Source organism: Vipera ursinii (genome assembly GCF_947247035.1).
Source record: "Vipera ursinii genome assembly, chromosome: 1".
NCBI classification, from domain to species: Eukaryota; Metazoa; Chordata; class Lepidosauria; order Squamata; family Viperidae; genus Vipera; species Vipera ursinii.
In genome coordinates, this window is record NC_139512.1 from 24,001,975 (window position 1) to 24,029,135 (window position 27,161).

A 27,161-nucleotide genomic window follows, 5' to 3' on the forward strand; every position below is an offset into this window, starting at 1 on the left:
TTGGATTTCATCTGAATGGGTCTTCCAGATGGATTGATCTGGAGGGCATCTGATTAGGGAAAGTTGCAAAACCCATGCCAATCGTGGGACGCCTGTAGGGTCAAGGAAGAGCGTGTGGGTGTAAAGGGGTTGTCACTGCATACCCAACTCTTCTCACCTTATCTCATGCTGATTTGTTGTTGTTGTTAGCTGCGAAGTCGTGTCCGACCCATCGCGACCCTATGGACAACATTCCTCCAGGCCTTCCTGTCCTCTACCATCTTCTGGAGTCCATTTAAGGTCACGCCTACTGCTTCAGTGACTCCATCCAGCCACCTCATTCTCTGTTGTCCCCTTTTTCTATTGCCCTCAATCTTTCCAACATCCAGTGAGTCCTTCCTTCTCATTAGGTGGCCAAAGTATTTGAGTTTTAGCTTCAGGATCTGGCCTTCTAAAGAGCAGTCAGGGTTGATATCTTCTAGGACTGACCAGCTTGATCTCCTGCCAAAGAATTCGGCTCAGAGACCTTGGACTACCGGTCCTCAGTGTCCAATGAGAATCTAGCAGGAAATCTTGCAATCCCCTAGAATAATGTCACATTTATTTAGCCAAATATAATCCCAAACTTAGTTACAATGTGACACTCTGTGCTCAGTAAATATAGAATTTCATAATTCTTGTGGTAAGTGTGAAGTTCTTGCACTTAGTAATTTATGAGGTCACTAAGGCGCACAATCTCCTCTCCAAGAGTCTGCACTTCCCTACATCTCATTCTTCAAATCCAAGGGAAGTAAGTAGTCACGAAAGAAGTTTATGTTCGCCTATCTACAACATGTATGAAGAATTCTGAAAAACCATTTGTGCATAGTTCCACTAACTGCTCTTTCTCACATATACGCCTGCACCTAAACATACACAGATCAGGATCTAGTGGAAGCTTAATCCATAAAAGGGTTGTCTCCAAAGGTGCTTTCTCAAAAGGCAGCTGGACTGGTTTGGTTTGGTTTTGTTTTTCCCTTGAAGAAGATGTTTTGCTTCTCATCCAAGAAGCTTCATCAGTTCTGGTAGGATGGTGGGGGTGATGGAAGGATTAGAATTGTCTCCACTTTTTGCTTACAGATTCACTTTTGGGTCTAACGGGAGACCCTTTGGTGCAGGTAGGATCTTTGGAATTAGTTGCAATATGGCACAAATGACCTGCAAGGCTGGGTTAGACTTCGCTGGTTCCTCATCAGTGGAGTTACAGCAGTTTTGATTAATAGTTGCCCATCTTAGTCATATAAACATGTATTTTATCTCACTGAGCTGCAAGCTGAGAAGGGCTACTAGACAATATGGCTCATTGTGCCTGTGTGGACACATGTGCAAGAAGTGTACAAAAATGAAGAAACCTATGCCTTGGCAAACATAATGTTGACTTTATTAAAACCCCAAATAGCAGTGTTGCACACTGCCAAGTGCCTCTTAGCGTCTCTTCTTCCACATTATGTGAAAGATTCGTGTTTATAAGTAACATAAGATACCACATCATCCTGGCAATCCTGGGCTATTGAGCTGCAATTGCATTTTAAATTATAGCAATATAATCCATCTTCAGCCACGACCAAGTCACTCACTGTGGGTGACTTGGGCTAATCACTTTCTCAGGCTAATTTACTTCATAAGGTTGCTGTGCAAATAAAATGAAGGGAAGTCTTCCCTGTACATTGCACCACCACGAGCACCTGGAGATATAGCAGGACATAGATCAGAAGGAAGAGGAGGAAGAGAAATAACTTGTCCCACCTTTGTGGGTCAGGAATGGATAGAGGAGGATAACGAAAAATTAAAAACTATGAAAACAATCTCAAAGAAAAATTAAAAGCATGCAAACAGCTTTACGATGAAACTCCGCAATTTAGTATGCATAATCTGGGGAGATAAAATGATAACCAGAAAAACACCAGTCACCAAAGTATCACCTGATGCTAAAATAATAACAGTTTGGATAAAGGTCTAACCTCTGCATAGTAAGTCATTGTTATACGAACATAGTTAAACCTTTTCTTGTACCTCCACATAATGTTCTTTTTTTTTTACTGACAGGGCACAGAGAATAACTTGATTTGCAGATCTTAACTCCTGAATAGGAGTAGAGAGGGGGAAATATTCCTGCAAGTATTAAAGTGCCATATCAGGATTTTGGGGGGTTTTACACACCTCACTTCACTCTTGGCTTCTCTTTAAATTACCAGCATATTAGAAACCAATGCCATTCTTTTAAAACTGATCAGATCTATTTTCTAAACAATGCCTCCATTATCTAGCAACTGCATCCAATGCCAGGATTGCAATTTACAATTCTTATAATAGATGGTTCTTTTTCTGTTTTTTGTTCTTTTTGCTTATCCAGGTAAAATCCCAAATTCTATTCTTACTGTACCAATTGATTTCATCATCAGATTGTCCCAAAGAGGCTTCTCTGATAGACCTTGTGAAGTAACTTAAGAATTTGTCTTTATAGCAATGCCACTCTGGCAATTTAAAAAGTTTGTCAACTGAACTTGCGCTTACACTGGAAATTCGTGCTTCATATTTCAGCTCTCTTATTTTGTCCTAAGAAGAAGCAGGATGGAAAGAATATTTGACCCTTTTGAACTTTTGTGTTGCAGATGACTGCTGAGCATGGTCAGCTAAGAAAATAATTGGCCATTGAACAAATCTGCCTCCAAGTATTTTGCATTCTTTCCATTTTTTTTCTTTTATATCTCTTTTTTTGCATCTTCTACTTTTTCTTTTTATTGTTCTATTTAGTTTTTATTAGTTTTTAATAAAATTATTATTAAAAGTAATAATTCGTCCTTTTTTCAAGGAACATATCTCTCTGTGTAAAGCTCTGTAAAGCTTTTGTTGCTTTTCTCCATACTCTTTCTAGTTGCTCATCAGCCTTCTTAAATTGTGGTGATCAGAACTTGACTTGGTATTCCAGCTGCAGTCTGTCCAGTGCAGCATAGAATGGAATTTTTATTTCCCATGATCTCAGTACCTCTGTTAATGTAGCTCAGGATTGCATTGACAGTACTATCTTTTACATAGTGATCTGTAGTTTACCAAGGCATGAAGTTCATATAGTTCTCACACTGTTTCAAATAATTTATAAATGTATTGAAAAAGCACAGGGACTCAAACAGACCCTTGCAATGCACACTACTTCTTTGCAGCTAGATACAGAGTCATTTCGGCTTTCGGCTTAAATTTAAATTTAAATTTAAATTTAAATTTAAATTTAAATTAATTAAATTAAATTTAAATTTAAATTTAAACTAAACATTAAGAAAACCAAGATCATGGCATCCGGCCCTCTCAATTCCTGGCAAATAGATGGGGAAGAAATGGAGGTAGTGACAGATTTTATTTTCCTGGGCTCCAAGATCACTGCAGATGGGGACTGTAGCCAAGAAATTAAAAGACGCTTGCTCCTTGGGAGGAAAGCCATGGCAAATCTAGACAGCACACTAAAAAGCAGAGACATCACCCTGTCAACAAAAGTGCGTATAGTCAAGGCTATGGTCTTCCCAGTTGCAATGTATGGCAGTGAAAGCTGGACCATAAGAAAGGCTGAGCGCCAAAGAATTGAAGCCTTTGAACTATGGTGCTCGAGAAGACTCCTGCGAGTTCCTTGGACTGCAAGGCGATCAAACCGGTCAGTCCTAGAGGAGATCAACCCTGACTGCTCTTTAGAAGGCCAGATCCTGAAGCTAAAACTCAAATACTTTAGCCACCTAATGAGAAGGAAGGACTCACTGGAGAAGAGCCTAATGCTGGGAAAGATTGAGGGCAAGAGAAGAAGGGGACGACAGAGAATGAGGTGGCTGGATGGAGTCACTGAAGCAGTAGGCGTGAGCCTAAATGGACTCCAGAAGATGGTAGAGGACAGGAAGGCCTGGAGGAACATTGTCCATAGGGTCGCGATGGGTCGGACACGACTTCGCAACTAACAACAACAACAACAACACAGAGTCATTTATGTATACTATTGGATTCAATTGCTCTGAACCACTGTCTTTATTAGAATTTCATGGAAGATTTTGTCAAAGGCTTTGCTGAAGGTCTACCCATTCCCTCAGCAAAATTGGTCACACTATCAAAAGTGAACTTGAGCTGATTTGGCATGATTTATTGTTAATAAGCTCCGCTATTCATTGCTTTCTAAATATTCATTAAGTAAGTACCTAATTTATCTTGGAGTTTTGCCTGATATCAACTTCAAGCAGACCCCATCTTCCACTTCCCTTTTGGGAGAAATTTGCCCTACCTCAGCCCTTATTTTCACTCCTTCCCTGCATGATTTCTCAAATATTACAGCTCTGATATGACATCTGTGAGCTCCTTCAGGACTCTTGAACATCATTGGACTAGTCCTGGAAACTTAAATTCACTCGTGATAATCAGATGCTTCCTAAACATCTCTCTTTTTTAAGTTTTTTTTTTAAAAAATCCACTTTTATTTTTTAGAAATAATTCAAAGTAGTGAACATAGCTAATACTCCTTCCTCTATCTATTTTCCACAGAATAATAATTGTGTGAAGTGAATTGGACTAGAATTCACAGTCCCCTGGTGACTGGCCTACAGACACCCAGCTGCCTTTCATGCCTAAGATGGGTCTGGAACTCCCAGTCTCCTGGTACTGGCCTGGTGTCTTAACTATTAGAACAACCTGGCTCTCTATTTATATCTTTATGTAACTTAAGTTTTCACTCCATCTTTTGTCTTTGGTTCTGCTTAGGTCCATTTGAACATAGTTCTTGTTTGGGGAGAAGACCATCGCAAAGTAAGAATGAAAAAGGTTTTTCCTCTTCCTGTTACTTTTTTCTACTTTTTTCTCTTTTCATAGCAACAAGGATACCCCTCCCTTCTGACATGGCCAAAATAGTCTTTTTTCTTGATTTTAGTATTCTTTGTGAGGCTATGTTTCTTTCTGTAGATATATGACACTTGCTGGTACTCTGTAAAGGTTCTTCTCTTCTTCTGATCTTGTAAATGTCCCTTTAAACTCTTAGCTTAGCCAAACACTCCCTCTTTGCCATTCCTGTAAGTCCAAGGTAGTCACACTCACAGCTGAAAAAGTCTTTGCACAATCCAATCACTAAAGGATTGAAATATCTTTTCTCTTCTTCCTCCCCAAGCAAATTCAAATTAAACTAAAAACTTAATAGCCCTAAACGAAAGAATGCAAAAAATATTGGCTGTTTCCATGCCACAGAAACAAGTTGAGTGAACCTAAAAGCTTGCTGAAATATCCAACATCTTTTGTAACTCTATTATAAAACAGTCCAATGAAGATGAAATTTGCACAAAATTTGAGAGAAAGAGGATCGCCTCCAAGATATATGCACTCTGGAGTAAGATAATATATATATATATATATTGGTGGAAATACTTGCAAAACATTTCAAAAGAAATGTTTAACCCCAATTGGGAGGTACAAAGAAAGAAAAGAATGGAACTGCTTAGATGAACAGGAGACTGTTTACAGAAATACATGCATATAATTAGGGTTTGAGTATTACTATTAAGTGCTATTTATTTCATATTATTTCAATATCCTATCTTTTTTGCAATGCAGGATGCTTAAACAATTAATAATTATAAAGGAAAATGAACAACATAAAACACAGTTAAAAAGTCATTAAACTTAATTAAAATAGATTTTCAGAAACAAGCAGCAAAACCCTGAAATTTCTCATCATTAAAGAAAATCAAGGAAGTTTGCTTGAATATCTTCCCCAGTGGAAGAATCTTATTTCATCTCTAGTAGAAGTTCACAGTTTGGAAAACCTCCTGAAGAAGAGAGTGCTATATAGCTATGGCACAGTAATTAAATCTAATTACATTATTCAAGAGTTATGTGTTAACATATACAACCTTTTGCAATTCTGAGTCCTGGGTCTGAAGAATTGGAACTGGAATATTCTTTATTGGCAAGTGTGATTGGACACAGAAAGCATTTGTCTCTGATGCATAAGCTCTCAGTGTACATACAAAGTGACAAGTCATAGATCATAAATCGTAAGATACAATCATAAATCATAAATACAAATAATTAGTGATAAATCATAAGATACTAATAGGAGAAGGTAGTAGGAAAGATGAGAAGGTGACAAAGATGAGAAGGATAATAGCAATACAGCCCAACTATATGGGTAAATATCTTTAGGCATAAGATAGTGCAGTGGGAATTAGGTATGATGGCATGGGAGGGAAAATCTATCTTTGTGTCTAGTTGTTTTGACATGTAATTAAAGATATCCTCAAGTTGAACAACTCTTTGTAAAGATATGGCTGTACGTATGCATTATAGAAATATTTGCCATTGCTTCCTTCAAATATGTTTTTTTTAACTTCTATCTTTGCGGATATTCTGATGGACTTCAATTCAAGTACTAGCCAGATCTGTTCAACTTCTCAGCCTAGAAAATAACAGCCAGTGTAACATCTAAGACTCTTGAAGAAGTATTTTTCTCATACATCTCTGCACTCTGCTTCAAGTTTCTTTACATGTTGGGGCATGATGGGATGGTTAGTTGCAGATGAATTTTCATTAATAGACCGATTTTGCATTTTGTAATGAAGCTCAAAAAGTTTGCATGACATCTATTTTGTGACTTGGGCGCCTGAAAAACTCTGGCTATTTTACATTTTTGCTGCTCCATTGTCTTCCCTCCATAATATTTTCAACTATCTCATTATGATGTTTGTTTTAGTATTACCCTAAGAATGTGTTTTTAGAAATAAATATATAAATAAATGCATCTGACACATTGAAGAATGCAGAGTCTGATTCTGCTGTGGCCTGCCATCTCCTGGTCACTTGTGGTAGCTCTCCATGATTTCAAGTAGTTGATTAGAATCCAGGGGTCCCCAACCTTGGCAACTTTAAGACCTGTGGACTTCAACTCCCAGAATTTCCCAGCCAGCTATGCTAGCTAGGGAATTCTGGGAGTTGAAGTCCACAGGTCTTAAAGTTGCCAAGGTTGGGGACCCCTGGATTAGATTGTTTCCCACCTCTTCTTCCCATTTCTAATGGTAACATCTCTTACCATTGAACATTTGAGACTAGCAGCAGTCTTTGGACCTGATACCCCGTGCAACCTGACAGATGCCAGAATGTCAACTTGGAGGCTTAAAAATTAACCTTCCTTATGTTTTTTGGCTACCATAGAGCTTTATATACTATAGCTGGAGAGAGAACGGTATTACGGGTACCACATTAGTTGCTGTCAAGTGAACACACGGGGCAATTGGTTGTGTGTGTAAAACAGAGGAATACAATTCAGATTCATTTTATGTACAGCAGAAAGTATAAGAGTCCTGTGATATCAGCACTGTATCATGGCTGCATTGTTGCCAGTGAACAGTTGTAACAGGAGTTGAGGTTTAGCATATCTAAACATCACCAGATTGGAGAAGATTGGTCCAGACGGAGTCCTTGATACTCTGAGAGCTTTGCAGGAAATTGGTATGGCAGGATTGTCACGATCTTTGCCTCAAATTGTTACGAGTATGAGAGAAACCGGGAGATGATCGGAATGCATAGGAAAAACTAATAACAAATCTTTGTGAATAGAATAGAATAGAATCTGCTTGAACACATTGCAGAGCTCTGAGGTTCTAATGGGCAGCAAAGGCTACTGTATCAGCTGAACTGCATCAGTGGGTTCATTTCAGGGTATTTGAACTAACAAAGTTCTGCCTGAGCAATTAGCAACACCATCTTCATTTTCCGTAGAATGCAGGTTCCTAAACTTTTTGCCATCCCACCTCCCTTTTGTGAAATCCCAATGTACACACTTTCCACTAAAAATCTAACCACCAAAATGAACATAAATTAACAATGAAAACAATACAAGTAAACTTTTACTTTTAATAACAACATAAAAAAATAAAAATCTTCACTTACCCCTAGGCTCTGTTTGCACTCTCCAAGGGAGGCACACCTCACAGTTTGGGAAACCTAGCACAGAATGTCACTGAAGAGGACCCTACTACTCCATCAGATCTATGTTGAGCAAAAAGAAGGAAGTGGAAGAGAAGAAAGATGGGAACAAACCACTAATTTTGGATCTGCATTTCTTTTTGTAATACACTTTTACTATGGAATTATGTATGGCTATCAGCAATCAATGGAAGAAGATGAGCACAATTATAAAATTGGAGGAAGAAACACCAATAGTGATGGTGCTACTCTTTAACAAACAGTGCAAAGAATCTGCAAGGTCTGCTAATAAAAAATAAGGACCATAGTGCAAAGAATGGAACAAAATTAAATATAAGGAAGGCCAAACTAATGACAAGAGGTACAACAACCAGCCCTAAAATTTCAACCCTGAGTTACAAATACTCTCCTTTATTAGAAATCTTAATGCAGAGAAGGCCTTTGACAATCTAAATTGGGTTTTTATGTTTAAAGTTCTGGAAGTAATGGACTTTGGGGAGAATTGCATCCAAGGGGATTTAACCAATTCATGTGAAATCCTAAAGGGTATGAGACAAGGATGTCTCGTGACTCCCTTATTGTTTATTTTGGTGTTGGAAGTTTTGAATAGAGATATCAGGCAAGATGAGAAAATAACAGGTATAAGTATTAAGAAGAAAGATTATAAATGAGGTCATTTGCTGATGATTTGGTTATAGTCTTGCAAGACCCAAAAAATATTATAGAATATTTGATGAGGAAATTAAATGAGTTTGGAATTTTAGCGGGTTTTAAAGTAAACAAACAGAAAACTTGCTAAGAATATGACCCCACAGGACTGTGATATATTGATTAAAGAGTCTGGTTTTAGGGTTGAGAAAAAGGTGAAATATTTGGGGGTCATATTGACAAATGGAGGAACGTTCCATGGAGGAACGTTGTCCATGGGGTCGCGATGGGTCGGACACGACTTCGCAGCTACCAACAACAACAATTGACAAATACAAACACAAAACTGTTTCAAAATAATTATGTGCCTCTCTGGAACAATATTTAAAAAAGAATTATTAAGATGGGACAAACTGCATTTATCACTATTGGCTGGAATGTCTGTAATTAAGATGAATGTCTTACCAAAGATGCTCTTTTAGTTTCAGATATTACCAATACTTGCAACCAATACTCCATTTAAATAATGGCAGAGGGATATTTCTAAGTTTATATGGCAAGGGGAAAAACAAGAATCAGATATAAACTACAGCAAGATGCTAAGGAAAGAGGGAGTTTGGGTTTACCAGATTTGAAACTGTATTTCGATGCTTGTTGTTTGGTCTGATTAAAAGAGTGAGTGAATCTCCGGAATAAGAGGCTACTTGATTTAGAGGGTCATGAATTAAGATTTGGATAGCAGGTTATTTATGTATAAGGTTAAAGTAAATGTCGATTTTAACAACCACTTTGTTAGAAGTGCCATCCTAAGAGTCTGGAATAAATATAAAACAAAGTTTTCTATGAAGATGCCTCTTTGGGTATCCCCTCATGAAGCTTTTTTTCAGAAAAGAAATAGTGGCAAAGCCAGATTGGTGGACCTACAGTAAAATATCATTTAATCTTGGTGATCCTATCCTCAAGCCTAAGGAAGAGCTAGAATCAGAATGGCATATCTGCCATTGGTTTATGTATTTACAATTGAAAGAAAGATTTAAATTAGACAAAAAGAGTTATGGGTTTGACTTTGTTAAAAATGAATTAGAAATTCTATTGTGTGGTAGTGATGAATATATCATTGCTAAGTTTAATAGGAATAGGAATAGGAAGAAGAAGAAGAAGAAGAAGAAGAAGAAGAAGAAGAAGAAGAAGAAGAAGAAGAAGAAGAAGAAGAAGAAGAAGAAGAAGTAGTAGAAGTTGGAAGGGACCTTGGAGGTCATCTAGTCCAACCCCCTGCTCAGGCAGGAAACCCTATACCATTTCAGACAAATGGCTGTCCAGTCTCTTCTTAAAAACTTCCAGGGTTGGAGCATTCACCACTTCTGGAGGCAGGTTGTTCCACTGGTTAATTGTTCTAACTGTCAGGAAGTTTCTCCTTAGTTCTAGGTTGCTTCTCTCCTTGACTAGTTTCCATCCATTGCTTCTTGTCCTGCTTTCAGGTGCTTTGGAGAATAGCTTGACTCCCTCTTCTTTGTGGCAGCCCCTGAGATATTGGAACACTGCTATCATGTCACCCCTCACCCTTCTCTTTGTTAAACTACACATACCCAATTCCAGCAACCATTTCCTAAATGTTTTGGCCTCCAGTCCCCCAATCATCTTTGTTGCTCTTCTCTGTACTCTTTCTAGAGTCTCAACATCTTTTTTACATCGTGGTGACCAAAACTGAATGCAGTATTCTAGGTGTAAAGCTTGAACAATGGGAGAATATGTGGATGAAATGTTTAAAATTTACACTAAATTAAAAATTAAAAGAAAAATTTTATAAGATGGAATATCATTGGTATTTAACAGCAGATAAGTTATCAAGAATGTATAAAGGTACTTCAAATGAAAGTTGGAAATGAAAATGTAAAGAAGGATTTTTTTTATCATTTGTGATGGACATATGATAAAGCAAAGAAATATTGGAGTAGGATTCATATTCTAATACAGAAGATTCTTAAAGTGAATATTAAGATAAACCAGAAACTTTCCTTTTGGATTTAATGGAAAAAGACTTGGGGGAAAAATTGGAACTTTTACGTTATATACGTTGATGGCAGCAAGATTACTTTATATACACTTTGATTCTCACAATGGATAAATGGCTGCAAAAGTTGAGGGAATTAGCAGAGAAGGCAAAATTGACTGTTTTAATAAAATAAAAAATATAAGTACTTTTGTTTGTATTTGCAAACCACTTCTGGACTTTGTGCTTGAGGTGAAAAATAATTAAACTTTGATTTTGGGTTTTACCGATTAGATAGATTTGTTACTATAGAAATGGCTAATTTATACAACTATATAAAAGTAAAAAGCTGAGGTTTGATATTACTATCTTATTTTACTGCCGCAAAGGGAGTTGGAAGTCAATGCCTTTTCTTTCTTTTTCCCTTCTTTTCTGCACTTTTTCCTTCCCCTATTTTTGTTTGTATTTTATACTATAAACTAATAAAAAAGAAAATGTGAAAAAAAATCTTTAATTTTTTCTAACTTAGAAAAAAAAATGTTACCAGTGAAACCCAGTTAGAGAAAAGGTCCTTTCCCACACTGGTCAAGTACAAACATCTCAGGTTTGATTTCCCTGATCATCTTAGTTAGGGAGTTTCCTTGGATTTTTTTTCCTAGTTTTTTTTTGAGGTTTATGGAGCTGTATGAATTTCAGCCTCAATATTCATTTAAATCCACTTGTTCACCCTTTCGAAGAGATAATAACTAGCTTTGGAAGATGAAATGCCCATGCCATGGTTCTGAAATAGCAGCTGGCAGGGAGAGACCACATTATCTCCAAGGGCATGGAGTCTGCTTGGGAATTGTTTTCCACCCATCCCATTAGAAGGAACTGCCATTCATTCCAATGATGCTTGAGACCTCCTAGGAAGTTATGCCCAAGCCTCCCTCAGGAAAGCATCTGGCAAATTCAGATATGCAAATTCCTCAAGGCTACATTGAGTCATACCTCCCACCCACCCATCCACCCTTTTTTTTTACGGAAGCTCACAATGCTGTTGGCAGTTCGGATGACTCTGGTGCTTCAGAGGCCTGTCATTTCAACCCTGCATTTCTCTCCCCACTTCCAGACTTACCACTTCAGATGAGCCAAGCCACACAGCACTCAAAAGAGCTGACATCTGTCTACATCTCTTATTGTGTCTTGTGAGCCTGTTAGAGAGGAAGAAGAGTCAGGGTTAAAATCCATTTTCTGGGATGGGAGGTTAATCCATCACTACGCCTGCGGTTACACGTTTACATTTTTAAAAGAGAGGGAAATGGGAACTTAAGAACATGATCTAGCCAAACAGAATAAATAAAATACTATTTTTCTCCGTGTAGTGTCATACAGAAGTTTGGGACAAGAGTTTCCAAATTCCCAGTCACATGGTCCCCTCCCCCACCACCCCAACAGTCCTAACCAGAATGGGGTTGATGCCATGACAATATAGTCATAAGCTTTCTTTGCTGATAAACTTAAATAAATAACACATATTTTGTCCAACTGGATTATTGAGGAATTGAGGAATGTCTAGACTTATTTAAAACTGAAGCAATGCTATAATAGGCCAATGTTTTTGACTTCATATTCCTACTGCCAGATTTCCTGCCATACCTAGGAAAGATAATGTTTTATTTTTTAGTTATTGCCTGCCTTTCACCAAAAGGAGCTCCAAAATCACTTTAAAAAGAGATAAAAGTGATAATTAACAAGTATAATCATCTGCTTGAACATAGTAAAGAGATAAATACCTTGGTTCCATTGTTAAGCTTGTTTTAGTCTTAGAAATTTTTTTCTAACATTCAGTCTAAATCTGAATAACACACTGTATATTCTGTCTGTCTAGCTGTCATCTGTCTACCTACCTATCTACCTATCTAGCATTTATCTATCTGTTTCATTTCCTGCATTTCTTCAGAGTTCATTGTGAGTCGTGAAGGATTTTCCTTCACTTTATGCCCACAACAGTGTGAAGTTGACCTGAAAGAAAGTGACCACCTCATGCAGTTCCATGGCTGAAAACTGACTTGGACCTGGGTCTCCCCAATGCTAGCACAATAGTTCAGCCATTCCTCCACACTGGCTCTCCATGTCCTACAATTGGAGGTGACAGGAAACAGGTTTTGGCCTTCTTCTCTGTGGTATCAGTTCTACTGTTTGTGTGTTATCTCCTGTTTCCATCTTCTCAAGACTAAATGTTTCCAGTTCCTCCAATCTTTCCTCCAAAGGCTTAGTTTATAGTTCCCTGATCACTGTCCTTGTTCTTTCTTCAATCTGTTCCAGTTTGTCTAAATCTTCTTAAACTACGATGCCCAGATCTGGACATTGTTCTTAAGGTGTGGTTTAACTTGGTTTTCATAGACTGTTAAGTATACAATAGTTATGCTTCAAAACTGTTGTACTGTTTTGTTTCTGTGAATGAGAGAGAGATGTAATTCGTTTTACTTCTGTGAATGCTATGAGAAGGACATAATTCTTTTATAAGCAGGAAGTTAACTTGACAAAGACTTACTGCAGTACTGTCACTGCAGTACTGTTGGCTGTCAACAATATTCTACTTCCTGCTTCTGCTCCAGTGTTGAGTGTCTCATATGATCTTATCCTAAATGGAGTGGATATGCCACAACACTGCTGGTAGTGTGGCTACATCAACATCAAAGAGGTTCCAATGTCAGCCTTGCCTGGGTGAGATGTTTCTCATTTTACTGACAAATCAAAACCTGCAAAAAATATGCACTTCCCGTAAGAGAGAGGAGAGAAAGGCAAAGGAGTGAAAAATAAATGCAGGCTTTAGCCATGCTAAATGTAAACAGTGCTCTACATTTTTAAGGCTGGATCCATATACTGTGCTAAACTATATCTTGTTTTATTTGGTTTAAGTTAACTTGTTGTGTGAACCCAACCATTGAGTCCTGTAAATTAAAATGCATGTCTTTGTGGGTTTGCTAATGTAGCCAATAAGCTATGGTTGAGCAGATTGTGGCTTAGCAGTACGTGACATAGGTGTTTGTCAGTCTTCCTTGATCTGAAATAGAATCATAGAGTTGGATAGGTCCTAAGAAGTGATCAATCCCCTGCACACTGTAGGATTCACTATACCATGCCTGATAGATGACCTTCTATCTGTTTGAAAACCTCCAAAGAAGGGGAAGAAATCACAGGCAACTGAATTCACACTAAAAAGGTAAAGGTAAAGGTTCCCCCGCACATGCGTGCTAGTCGTTTCCGACTCTAGGGGCCGGTGCTCATCTCCGTTTCAAAGCCGAAGAGCCAGCGGTTGTCCGAGGATGTCTCCGTGGTCATGTGGCCGGCATGACTAGACGCCAAAGGCGCACGGAACGCTGTTACCTTCCCACCATAGTGGTCCCTATTTTTCTACTTGCATTTTTACGTGCTTTCGAACTGCTAGGTTGGCAGAAGCTGGGACGAGTAACAGGCGCTCACTCTGTTACGCGGCACTTGGGATTCGACCCACCAAACTGCCGACCTTCTGATCGACAAGCTCAGCGTCCTAACCCACTGAGCCACCGCGTCCCTGAATTCACACTAATAGTACTTTAAATGGTGAGACATAATGTTGACTGTTTTACTTCATTATTCAAGCCAAACTCAAAGGTAGCATGCAATTATGTATGAGATGCAACAGCATTGTTATGTGTAGTTGGGCTGCTGAAAGTTGTAACTTGTTCCAAATTTAACCAGTCCAAAATCTTTCTAGTATTCTAGGTCCTCAACTAGTATTATGCCCCATTAACAATTGGTACTATGTTGGGGTCTTCCATGTATTTGCACAACTCAGTGTTTGTCATCTTTTCCATTTCCTTGTCTTTGGTATTATTGTCTCCTGGAATGGTTATATCAATAAACCAATGTTTGGTGACTATTATGGTTAGTCACACAGTTAGGCAGTTATTCAGACCAGATTTGGCATTTTTGTCTATCTATCAAGTTCTTTCCAAGGACCTGGGATAGGCAGATGTTGTGGTTTAATACTTTAAAAATACTTTAAAAGTGGTGCAGATGTAAGCTGTTCCAAATGAAGTTGCCTTTTGCAATTGGCTGATGGTAATTTTGTCAATGCCCATGCTGTTCAAATGGTGCTCCAGATGTTTTGGGATTGTACCCAAGGCACCTATTATTAATGGCACTACCTTTGCTCTTTTTCCCCCACATTCATTCTATTTCTATTTGCAGGTCTTTATATTTTGTGATTGTTCTCCAGTTCTTTCGCTTCTGTTATTGTTATTACAGCTGAAATTGAATCTCTGTATATGTAAAAACATTTTCAGTCTTAAATATTGAACTTGGGTACTACAGCTCCATCTTGCATCATAATCAGGAGAAAATTTCCATGCCCTTGTCCCTAAATTTTCCTTGCAAAGAGAAAAAAAAATACAGCTTTGTTTTTTGCAGGCAAGCTGTAATTATTACAGCTTTATCAGCTGAGCAACCAATCTCCTTCCTCCTACCCCAGTCTCACAAATGCTTAAATAAAAGCTGGAAATTTTTTGTTTTTCATCTTTACTGAAGGGGAGTGAAAAGCAGAATTGAAGCCCGAGGCTTGATTCTGGGTGTTCTCAAGGCTTTAAATGACACTTCTTAAAGAGTTAAAGATCTAGATGGTTGAGTTAAGAGAGTTGATAAACTAATCACTCCTTCACTGCTGGTGATCTGCCATGTCATTTATCCAAACATGGAATGTGTTTAACAACATTGAATGAAAAGTGGTGAGAATCCTATATGCACAAAAATGGAAAAATACATCAATTCCCACAAAAGAAGGATAGAGAAGGTGATGACATTAGCAGAGATAGCAAAGCTGACTTTTTTTAATTAAAGAGAAGAACTTCTTCAGTATTGTTTCCATTTGGAAACCACTTCTGGACTTCATGCTTGAAACAGAAAACTTTCTGTTTCTGATTTAAGGATTTGATATTGAAATTAAGCTTGTTGTTATAGAAATGGCTTGCAAAAATGTAAGGCTTTAACTATATTGGACTGCACTGCACTGAAAAAATTTGGAAGTCACTACTTTTTTGTCTTTTTCTTTTTACATCCTTGCATTCTTTCCCCCACTTCTCCTTTCCCCTTTCTTTTCTCATCTTTGTTTCTAATTGCATTTAATGTTATAGTAAACTCTAATAAAATGCTTTTTTTAAAAAAAAATCCAATGTTGAATGAAAAGAAGAAAAAAAAGCTCACCTTACACCAGGGGTCTTCAAACTTGGCCCTTTTATGACTTGTGGACTTCACCTCCCAGAATTCCTCAGCCAGCATGCCTGCCTGGCTGAGGAATTCTGAAAGTTGAAGTCCACAAGTCATAAAAGGGCCAAGTTTGAAGACCCCTGCCTTACACCATGTGCAGACAATTGGTGGAAGTTAAGGTCTACTCAAGAGAAAGCCCTCCAATCCTGTAATCATCTATGCATCAATTATATTTTCTTTTTTTATTGAAAAGTTTTACAGTACATTTTTGAATACAAAACCCCTCCCCTCCCCCTCCCCTCTCCCCAAACCTCCCCAACTCTCCCCTCCCCTCCCCCCCCCTCCCCGACTTCCCAGAGCTAAATACAGGGTATAAAAATACAAACAAACATAATCTAAAATATGCAAACAACAATAAAATATTAAATTCTATCGCACTTTAACTCTTAATAAAATAACTACAAGCTAGTTATACATCATATAAATCCACTACTTATTCAAATGCTAAGTGAAACTTTTTAGTCCCATGTTTATTCTGGATATAATCAATCCATCTTCTCCACTCCACAATATATCTCTGTTGCGATTGGTCTTTCAAATACGCTGAGATCTTTGCCATTTCCGCCAAATTGGAAACTTTTAAAGTCCATTCTTCTATAGTCAGCAGTTCCTCCTTCTTCCAATATTGCGCTACTAAATGTCTCGCTGCCGTAATTAAATTCAATATCAACTTAGTGTCCACAACGGTAGTATCTGTGATAATACCCAATAAAAACAGTTGCAGACAAAACTTTATCCTTTATATTTTCAGCGCTTGTTCCACATTTCCTTCTTTGCTCATTTTCTGCTCCTGAAACCTTCAACACTAGCCTTCTTTGAAATTGGGAAGCTGCCGGATGCGAATAGAACTTAGAATACAGTACAATGTCTGAACAGAGCAAAGAACCTTTCCACAAGGCTGTGTAGACCATCATCCCCTAGCCGTCACCTCTATATAACTATCAGCATCACTCTTCTGGCACACAGAAGCATTCCCTGAATGTTATTTTCTCCCAAGGTTCTCTCTAGCTGGCCACTTGGGAAGCTCCAACAATGGCTGCTAGCAGCATTTTTCGTCTTCTCCTTGTTTCCTTCTCTTGCTGCAGGGCAGAAGGAAAGGAAACACATCAAACACCATGGAGTCCTTGATGTTCGCTGAGCTTGATTGTTTGCTTGCAGATGTTCATTACCTGACTAGGTAATATCAACAGTGTTAGTGAGTGTGGAGTTTTCTCCCTGTTGATATACAGTAACATGCCCTGCATGTTGATGGGAGTATGCTTTTCTCCTTGAGTTCCTTCTTGAGATGATAGATCTTATGCTATGGAATTGTTGGGATCATCAAAAAGGGAGAGGTGAGCATGTTAAAAGTGACATACAAATTGATGTATGGATACACTGAAAGCAAAGGTTGGTGTGCAAAGACAAAAGGCCCTAGAGAAATTCATGAATGGAGTTGATGTAAGTTTCACATATGTTTTCCTTTTCTTATTTCAAGTTTTAATTTCTTTAGATAGCATTTCAAACCATTGTTCTGTGTCCCTCACAATGTTCCTTGCTCTGAATAGTATGATGTGTGTGTGTGTGTTTATGCCTATCTGCCCACCTATCTGTTTATCTATGTCTGTCTGTCTGTGTCTATCTATCTACCATCTCTCTCTCTCTCTCTCTCTCTCTCTCTCTCTCTCTCTCTCTCTCTCTCTCTCTCTCTCTCTCTCTCTCCCCATCATCTTCACTGTATTTTTTGTGCTGCTGCAGCAGCTAAACCAAGCTAAACCAAATTCTAAAATTAATTAGTTCAGTTTGTGAAGCCTAGTGGAAGCCCACAGTATTGTGGGAACATCAAAAGTAACATTAGTCTCAGGCTGTCACACAGGCACTGCCTATGTAAGAGCACTAAGGCTTAATGCTGGACAGGTTTTTTTTTTCAAAGAACAGAATTCCAGAGAAATTCACATATACAGTATGTATAAAATGTAGTGTTCTTGGACTTATTCACTCACAAGGCAGTCAAAGTGGGTGTTTGTGAATGTCTTTTAAATTTACATTTTTTTTTCACCAGCTCTCTTCAGCCTCCCCAACTTCTCATGTTTTAACTATGGTAAATCCCAAAGGCAGATCTCTCATGCAAGCTTGCTCCATGTATTTTTGTAAGGATGTAAGAGCAACCCTACTGGATTAGGTCAATTCCATCTTAATCCAGCATTTTGTTTCTTACTGTTGATAACCTGATGTTTCTGGGGTGCATGCAAGAGTCATAATCTTCTCCCACTGCTGATCTTCTACAACTGGTATTTGGAGGCAAATTCAGAGGTAACATTCAGTCTTCAAGACATTGCTTTTTTATCATCAGGAAACTATAATAAATCCTCAAGCAAACCACAGGTAATTAAAATATATCTCCTTTATGATTTCTTCAGTAGTGGTGATATTGCATCCTGTTTCAACTCATTGACTAAAGATCAGATTTACAGACTTGGGGCAATTCTGCATCACTATCTAAACTCCCAATCTCTGGTGCTTAAACCAACTTCAGAAATTCCAGCAGGATTGTAATGGGGCAAGCTGGTCTGGGCTGTCAGTCCCTTGCTTCTTGCCTTTTCTGTCCTTGTCAGAAAGGCAAGTCCCACTGGCTGGCTCCTAGATGGGTAGGTCTACCAATGTCCACCTTTTCCTTTCTGGTTTGTTCCCTCCTCACTAGTCAACATGTCTTAATTTTGCTTTTCTAGTATTTCCACACAGAGATAACTACACCATCATCCTCATTATCTTTTTTAACATCACACAGACCTTTCTCTTTCCCCCCACCTTTACCCTTATAGTTCTATCTATAACACCCTTGGTCAACTCATAAGGTAGGTTTATTTTTTTAATCACCCAGCATCTGTGACAACAGCTACTACAATTTATGAGTCATTGGTAGAAAATGTCTAGGAAAATAGCCTCAAGACTTCCCATCATTTTGATGAAAATCTCTTTCGTCATTTATTTATTTTGTTTTGAATGGAAAAAGCCAGGCCTTATTTTGCCATAAGAAGCAGTAATTTCATTGCCTTTCATTACAATACAAGGACAGTTCACTTGGAAATCTATTTAATACATTTGAAACTGCTATTCATCTTTTAGGAGCCTCTTTTCAAGGAATTCTGAGAACTAGTTGTGTAAAGGTTGCTTTCTCTTAATAAGCATTCATAATTACAATTTTCTATTCTTTATTTACTTGGAATGTACAAGACATGAAACTGGTATAACATGTAGCATAGCATGCATTATTTCACAATTTTAATTTTTTGCTAGAGTTTTTAAGCATATAGCAGAAGTGTTGGTCCTTTAAGAAACAGGAACTTTTGAACAGCAGCACAGTTACTGGTGGGACAATACTGGAAGAAGGATAGTTTGCCTACTATAGAAGAATGGGTGTTTAAAGTGTCGAATCTTGCAGAAATGTCTAGGATTTCTGCTTATTTGAAGGATCATTCACAAGAAAGATATATTTCAGTTTGAAGGAGATGGATAGATTATATTCAGAATAAATATGGGACTAAAAAGTTCCATTTAGCTTATGAGTACATTTTAGAGGGATATTGTTATTAATTTTAGTGTTAGTACTTTGTATGTATCTATGTTAAAGGGGAGTTAAAGCACATTATGAATTTGGTTAATTTTATATTATGGATAATTTTTAGTTAGAATATGATTATTATATCTATAACCCTGTATTTAGCTCTGGGAAGTGGGGGGAAGGGGGTGGTTTGGGGTGGGTGGGTTTTGGGGATATGTATTGTAAAATCTTTTCTTGTAAAACTCTTTAATAAAAAGAAAGAAAGAAACAGGAACTTTTATTACAACAGCTAGCTTTCCCCACTTTTTAGATCAGGCATGTCAAACTGCTGGCCCGCAGGCCAGATGTGTCACACTGAAACCGCGCCGACCCCATTGCCAGCAATGGGGAAAAAGTCCCGATACATTGTGCGACGTCACGAGTTTGACATGCCTGTTTTAGATAGTTTGGACTACAATTCCCATTACCCCAGCTTTGATCATACTAGCTGGTAAAGATGAAGATTGCTATGACTGATTGGACACAATATGGATAACACATTTAACTAATACTTGTATAAAGTTTGACATTAACAAAGTGGACCAGGTTCAAAAGAAAGCCAGCAAAATTATAAGCAGAATGAAGAGCAAGTTTTATGAGGAATGTTTAAAGATGCAGCTGAATATTTTTACAGTACAGCAAGACTGAGGGCAGAAATGAAATATAACAGTTGCTAAATAGAAGAAAGATTGCACTTGTATTCTGCTGTCATGGAGGGTAGATTCAGCCATGGGAATGCTACACTGGAGAGGGTTAAAACTAGAAGACTTCTGAGTCCCTTCCAAGCTTAGAATTCTATGTTTCTATGAACCTGAACCAGTGAGTTGCAACTACAAGGAAGTAGATTGTGGTTAAAACATAGGAAGCTTTCCTGATAATAAGAGCTCTCAACTAAGGAATATAGTAGGCTATCTTATGAATAGTGTGTTATCCTATTCTGGATTGCTATCTGAAACATTTTTAACAGATTCCAAGAGATGAACCTGTGAAAACCTTTCCTATAAACTAGTTTTTCCCAACCTTTGGATGCACTGAGTTTCAATTTCTACATAATCCTACACCAACATAGTTTGTGTGGTGTGTGTACATACAGATACATGCAAATACACATTTATAATGGTGAAAGTCAATAAAACATAGAGCATATTTACAGCAGCAGAGCAAAAGTAAGTAAAACATAGAGCACATTTAGCAGATTATTTTAAGATAATTAATTCCAATTTAGTATACAAAAATTATGAAACTTTATTTTATTTCTTAAAATTCTTTTCTGCATTTTTTTAAATTAAGAGATGTGTATTATTCCAAAAGGATTTTGAGGTGCTAAGTGTACTATTATTTCCTCTTTTTTTTCAAACTTCTCATATGAAGACCACATTTCAAGAAAGTGAAAGTATGTTAAAAGCATGCCATTGACTTCTCTGCTACATCTGTCTTTTCTGTTAAGGCTTCCCTGCCTTGGGAGTCTTAAGAATGGTGGCCGCCCAAACTTGACAATGTGAAACGTTTCCTGCTGTAAAGGGCTTTTTAACCCTATATTTGGACTAAAGAACTGGGGTCTTATTTTGAGCCAACCTACCATTTTATTCTGCCAACAGCACTTGGGATCAATTAGAGATAATGAATAGGGAGAAGAATCATGACCTTTTTCTCTACAATGTTTCCTAGAGACATATGGTTACTATAGTCTAAGATATAAGATATTGGATTATACAATCTGATTTTGCAAGGTTTATTTTTCAATGAAAGGCACAAAATGATCCAGTGTTTTGTGAGTAAGTAAGGATTTGCATTCACTTCCTACATCCAACCCTCTACTACTGCTTAAAACTAAAATGCTACCATAGTCCCAAGACAAAAATAAGCCTGTAATATAAAATGCACTCATGAGCTTCTGAATGTGGGGACAATTATACTTTTAGTTTTCTTCTGTGCTTGTTTTTATTGATTTATTTATTCAACAAACTTATATAGCTGCACATTTAAAATGTGAGATGGGCAGTGTGCAATATATAAACATAACGATGTAGCAAACAATACACAAAAAGCAATAAACAATTTTGGAAGATATCTGTTGGTGTGTAGTGGGAATAGGATATTTCTCCATGTAAATTTATGCAGTTTCACCTGTTGAACACTTTCAATATTATATTTATGCTTTTTTTCCTTTTCTCACCCTATTTGTTCTATTGCACTAATTGCTGTTTCATTACATTGTAAGAAAAGCAGCAGAAGGAAGTGAAATATCAAAAGATAAATGATACACCAACCCAAATTTGAGAACTCACCATTACAAGAGCAATTTATTTGCTTGATCCTCTGAACAGAAACAGGCCCTGCTCCTTAGAGCACCTGGCTCATGCAGCCATTTTCTGTTCATCTAGAGATAGATAGATAGATAGATAGATAGATAGATAGATAGATAGATAGATAGATAGATAGATGATAGATAGATAGATGATAGATAGATAGATAGATAGATAGATAGATAGATAGATAGATAGATAGATAGATAGATAGATGATAGATAGATAGATGATAGATAGATGATAGATAGATAGATAGATAGATAGATAGATAGATAGATAGATAGATAGATAGATAGATAGATAGATCCAGTCAAAAAATATCTGTTCTTAATCATTAAGATAACAATAGCCGATTTAGTACACTTTGAAAACTTTGAGGTCTCTGCAAAAGAGTTTGTGTGTGTGTGTGTGTGTGTGTGTGAGAGAGAGAGAGAGAGAGAGAGAGAGAGAGAGAGAAATGGGGTATCTTGAAGGGGTGAGGCTGGTTGTAAACAGCTTCCATCCACTGTCTCTTCTAAAGCTCCCTGCTCCACCACTACAATTACCATCACCCCCCCCCACACACACGCTCCTGAGTCAAGAGACGGTTCCGTTTTGAACTTTCCTAGGAAGGCAGGAGGTTAAACCAAACTGTTAACTGTGTCTTTTCAAAACTGACATTTAATACAGGACATAAATCACCGAGCAAGCCTGTTACTCCTTCAGGAATGCAATTACATAGGGTCAAATAAAACATAAAAGGGCGCAACAAGTTTTAAAATGTAGCATGTTCCCCAAACTAGGCAGGAAGGAATGCCAAGCAGTCCAGCTATGCTAACATCCACATGTTGGCCTGTGCAAAGGGTGGGCAAGGAGGGGGGAAAGACTGACGGATTAGATGGAAAGGTTTCTCTCCTTTAATGAGGATGCTGTTAAGGAGCGGGCTAGGCATTCCAATGGGTCTCCATTGGAGGGGCGCTCAGCACTTTCTCCCAGTTGCTGTCTTCATTCAAAGCAGGTGTCTTTTCTGTGTTTCATTACTTTAATTGCCAACTGTGGACCCATTAGAAGGGCCAGAGCCGCTCAACAAACACAGGAAAGGCCTCCAATACAGGCAACCTGAAGAGGGGAGGAAGAGGAAGGGGTCCCCATCCTTACGTCCTTTCAGGTTCTGAACCTGTTGTCCCAGCAACCATTAATCAAGTCTTTGAAAGTAGACCTCAGTCCTAGGGAACCATCTTTATCGGTCAGCGACTGCCTTTGTCTAATGCACTCCATCTGAACAGCATGCTGCTTTGGGCCTTTGATGCCCCCTCTGCTCTTTTTTACGAGATAAAGATGCCATGAGCCAAGCTCTTTATCTTTTTAAGAGATAAAACCACATGCATGCTGGCCCGCCACTGTGGGACAACTTGGGATGAGGGAGTCAGTGCACAGATTCAAATGGATCAAGATGGATCCCACTTTTCAAGAGCAGAGTCTTGTTGATAAGCAAGGTGGTACAATGTGAATAATTTTGTGGCTGTTTTCAAGCTGCCTTTATTACACAGGATTTGTTTTGCTTTGGACAAAGCTTGCACAATCAGGTTCCATACTCTTGTGTATCTCCAACCATTAAGGCTCGGGTAGGTTTTATTAAAGAATTCCCTTGAAGATTATTTGGTGATTTCAACTTGTTCCAAACAACATCCGGCTGCATATCTCATGTGCTGGGTGACTTATTTATAAAAGGACAGTTCTCCACTGGAAGGTGTCAGAGACTTCAGTAATGAAACATTATTTGAAGTTCTATCCAATCCAGATCCAAGCTGAAAGGAAGAGTTTACTAGTCCTTAAATTGACATTTGAAATTACTAGCCCATAATTAGTATCTGAATATCAGATTAAGTGAATTCATTGTTGTTTTCTAGAAAAGTGATATATAACACATACCTTTTAAATTATAGTAATTATTTACATATGTACAAGTAGACGTATGCCTCAGAATGTGCAAGTTACAGACAAATCACTATCCTTTTTAATTAATTTTTGGGTTATAAATTTCCTGTTTTGGGGTGATGATTAAAAAACAACTGTGTGCATGTTTACTGGTGAATATAAGGAGTTCGGTATATCTGCTGCCCATTTTGCTCCAACTATATTGAGAACAGTTGTTAATTCTTATCTTGAAAACTCTTCACATTGTAAAACAATTGCTTTTAGAAAGTCAAAAATCAAATGTTAAGGATTATATGAGAGACTATAATATAAATAAAAATCATAATAAGTCATAAATAAGTTGACAGTACTGATAAAAATTGCCTGGACATTAATTTATTTTTGCTCACCTCCCTATTTTTCAGAGAGATTGTCTCATTCTTTATTTTCCTACAAAAGATAATTAAAGACATACAATGACTGAACTCATTTGATTGCATACATATTGCAGCTAATGAATTAAATAGTATGAATTAAAATCTAGTATCCAGATTTTTTAAGGATTTATTTATTTAAATGAATGTTCTAGACAATTCTAAATAACTAGTAAGCTTAAGCAGCATTTTCAGCCCCATTATTCTAAAATATTTATTTATTTCTCTATAGCTTGCTTTATTTACTTGCCCTGTTCTTTCCATCTCATATATACTATTTAAGTAGTCAATTTGTTAATCTCTTGAAATAACGTTTATTCATCTAATGTTCATCTATCATGTATACAATTGAAAAAGATCAAATTAAGAGTATTAAATCATTACAGAGATACATTTATCTGATTTATTGATACTATTTCTATTCACTTTTCACTAATCAAAAAGTCCCACTTTATGTGGTGCATATCACATGTACTGGAAAAACACAATATTGTAAGCAGCTGGTATCTCCATATATAACACTTTCAATGACTAAGTTAAAGATTGGTGCCTTCCTTCCCAGCTTTATAAAACTGATGAAAACGTAATTGTTCTGTCAAAAAAAGAAAAACATTTTGATGGTTGTGACTGCATCTTTTTGCTATTATGGTTATTATTTTGATTCATGATTCTCAGTTCCAAGGAAATATTACACAGTTTTTTATTTAACAGTCTTAATCCCAATTACATATTGGGGAATTGTACACTTTTAGTTCAGTGGATTGGAACAGTCTACAAGTATTCTAAACAAATAATGAGTCAGTCAGTCAGCCAGTCTTATAAAGTACCGGTAGATCACATCAGAAAACCAACTCAAGAAAACTAAAACTATAATTTATTGAGATAGTTTGCAATAACAGAAACATATGTTTTTCCTTCCCTTCCTCTAATACTCCTTTGAGTCAAGGAGATGCCACCTTAGAGTCTCTTCACAAACATAGTTCCTTTCACAGGGCTAAAGGAATGTTTCTGTTCTCATCATTTGAGTATTCACTTTAAAGTCACCTCCCATGACTTTCTACACATTCCCTTAGTTTTTTGCCAAATCAAGTCATATTAGTTACCACATTTAAAATACAAACAACATAATTATGTTTTGTTCACAAATAGAATCATAGTATCATATGAAATAAAAACAAGTAACTGATATATTCCATTGCAAAAAAGTCCAGAGTTATATTAATAATACTCCTAAATAAGGATGAAATAAAATAAATATGTGTTCCAATATCTAAGGTGCTGCCACAAAGAAGAGGGGGTCAACCTATTCTGCAAAACACCTGAAAGCAGAAGAAGAAGCAATGGGTGGAAATTAATCAAGGAGAGAACCAACCTAGAATTAAGGAGAAATTTCCTGTCAGTGAAAGCAATTATTCAGTGGAATGATTTGCCTCCAAAAGTTGTGGGTGCTCCAACACTGGAGATTCTTAAGAAGAGATTGGACAACTATTTGTCTGAAATAATATAGTTTCCTGCTTGAGCAGGGATTGAACTAGAAGACCTCCAAGGTCCCTTCCAATTCTGTTAAATAGAATAGGGTAAAATTAAACATTTAAAGGATTGTAAAGAAAAAAATTGCAGCTTGTGCCAATATTCAGGGGGGGGGGTTGTCCAGTTGCAAGAAACTGGTAGCCTAGGCCCATCAGAAGAGCTAGGACTAAAGTTTATTTCACCAGCAGCTGGAGTCATGGCATCCAAATCCCATAGACATTGAGAGATTGAAATTTAATTGAGGAATCAGTAACTCATATCCAGAGGACTAAATAAAAGAGAATATGAGCTTGAACTTCTGGGCTAAACTTCTTGGAACATGCTTGGATATTGCTTGCTTGGTTTCTGTTCTTTTCCGCTTGTTTATCCCTAGACAGTTACTTAATTTATGTCTTTATTTAGCAGTTTGAATTACAGAACACACAATAATATAGACAGCCAGGTGATTTTGTAACTCTTGCTAGGCAAGCAAAAGGGAAATGTATTGAGCCCTTGATGACCCACTCTTCTGGATCATTCCATTATGAGGAAGGCTTCTATATATGAACAGTAAGCATTTTGCAAATTTTGCTTTTTTCTGCTCATATATTCCACATTTTGGCTGTACTATATGGACTAGTCTGAGCAACCAGGAACAGTTCAGGATGGACTAGGAAATGAGAACCAAGAACCAAAAGTAAATCAAGATAGGACTGAAAACAAGATGTGGAGTTCAAAGCTTTTATACTCCATCCAAGGACCAGTCTGGGAGGTATGTCAATCCAATGAAGGCATTTCATTATGAGGCTACCAACTGCAAATCAGTAGTTTACTACATCAGACAGCTGCACAGGAATACTGACATGTTTTAAGGTCTCATAGAGCACATGTGGCAGTTGTTGATCTGTCCCTTCCCCTCTCCATTTCCTTGATAATATTTTTCCTTGAAGTATGTGATCTGGCCTGCTTTTCAATTAACATTCATAGGAAAAACTGCAAAGTTCATGAGAAAAATTGAGACTCAAGTCTGTGGCTTCCACACATCCCTAACTTACAGATATTAAATCCCAAAGTCTGTGAGTTGCCCCATGCATTACTTGATGAGCTTTCCTATTTCCTTTTCTGAAAAGCAAATATTGCGAGTCCCATGTTTTGCTATTACCTATTTTGATGCCCAATTCAGCCATAGGATCAAAAGTTTTCATCAAGGAGAGTTTGCCAGAGTTCTGGCTGTACAACAGCTGCTCCAGCAACAAAAAGATTTCACCTTTTCTGGGAGTCTACACCCACCTGGTATTTGATTTCCTTGGACAACAGGAAGAAAATTAAAGGTTAGCTAAGTTTGCTTTCATCTTCCAGCAGGAGCTGTCGGTTATTTTGGTATGGGACTTGCCTTCCTTTTATTTATCTTCCCCCCTTTACTAGACAACTCCCTTCTTGTTTTTGTGACTAAAAATATTGCTCAGGATGTTTCTTTAGTTTGAATTATTTCAAGGCACTTAAAAAAATGCAGACAGCTCTTCAGTTTGGTAGAGGTATTGAACTAAGAA